At 50.4% G+C, this 1249-nt stretch overlaps 3 non-coding genes across 3 annotated transcripts; all 3 read right to left on the reverse strand.

Annotated features, from left to right (window-relative positions):
* Positions 1-444: 444 nt before the first annotated feature.
* LOC124890597 lies at positions 445-563 on the reverse strand. Its single transcript, XR_007049239.1, has one exon. It is a non-coding gene; the product is annotated as a 5S ribosomal RNA (ribosomal RNA).
* A 177-nt stretch (positions 564-740) lies between these two features.
* Positions 741-859, reverse strand: LOC124890598. The gene has a single exon (XR_007049240.1). It is a non-coding gene; the product is annotated as a 5S ribosomal RNA (ribosomal RNA).
* A 178-nt stretch (positions 860-1037) lies between these two features.
* Positions 1038-1156, reverse strand: LOC124890599. The gene has a single exon (XR_007049241.1). It is a non-coding gene; the product is annotated as a 5S ribosomal RNA (ribosomal RNA).
* Positions 1157-1249: the final 93 nt, after the last annotated feature.

Consider the following 1249-nt stretch of genomic DNA (forward strand, 5'->3'; position numbering starts at 1 on the left):
GGGTCACCCATCCTAGTACTACTCTCGCCCAAGAACGCTTAACTTGGAAGTTCCGATGGGATCTGGTGCGTTAGTGCTGATATGATTGCATCCGTCATTCCCCGCACTCCAAATTCTATTATGCCTCTTTCTCCTCCGCCACCCGTCACACCCCGCATGGCGCCCCTGCGCCTTGCCCCCTTTCTCGTTTCCGCCAAGAGGAAAAACAAAAAGATTCGCCTATCGAACCTGCAAAATTATACTGAATTTTAAAGGAAAAAAAATAAGGGATGCAACACGTGGACTTCCCAGGGGGTCACCCATCCTAGTACAACTCTCGCCCAAGCACGCTTAACTTCGCGCCCCTGCGCCTTGCCCCCTTTCTCGTTTCCGCCCAGAGAAAAAACAAAAAGATTCGCCGATCGAACCGAAAAAATTAAACCAGATTTTAAAGGAAAAAAAAAAGGGATGCAACACGAGGACTTACCAGGAGGTCACCCATCCTAGTAGTATTCTCACCCAAGCACGCTTAACTTCGGAGTTCTGATGGGAGCCGGTGCGTTAGTGCTGGTATGATCGCATCCGTCATTCCCAGCACTCTAAATTCTATTATGCCTCTTTCTCCTGCGCCGCCCGTCACACCCTGCACGCGGGCCTCCACGCCTCGCCCCCTTTCTGGTTTCCGCCAAGAGGAAAAACAAAAAGATTCGCCGATCGAACCGGCAAAATTAAACCAAATTTAAAAGGAAAAAAGAAAGAAAGGGATGCAACACGAGGACTTACCAGGGGGTCACCCATCCAAGTATTATTCTCGCCCAAGCACGCTTAACTTCGGAGTTCTGATGATATCCGGTGGGTTAGTGCTGGTATGATCGCATCCGTTCTTTCGAGCACTCCAAATTCTATTAAGCCTCTTTCTCCTGTGCCGCCCGTCACACCCCGCACGCGGACCTCCGAGCCTCGCCCCCTTTATTGTTTCCGCCAAGAGAAAAACAAAAAGATTCGTCGATCGAACCGGCAAAATTAAACCGAATTTTAATGGAAAAAAAAAAAAGAAAGGGTTGCTACATGAGGACTTCCCAGGGGGTCACCCATACTAGTACTACTCTCGCCCAAGCACGCTTAACTTCGGAGTTCTGATGGGATCCGGTGCGTTACTCCTGGTATGATCGCATCATTCATTCCCAGCACTCCAAATTCTATTATGCCTCTTTGTCCAGCGCCGCCCGTCACACCCCGCACGCGGGCCTCCACGCCTCGCCCCCTTTCT

Source organism: Capsicum annuum, unplaced genomic scaffold (assembly GCF_002878395.1).
Source record: "Capsicum annuum cultivar UCD-10X-F1 unplaced genomic scaffold, UCD10Xv1.1 ctg20584, whole genome shotgun sequence".
Taxonomy (NCBI): Eukaryota; Viridiplantae; Streptophyta; class Magnoliopsida; order Solanales; family Solanaceae; genus Capsicum; species Capsicum annuum.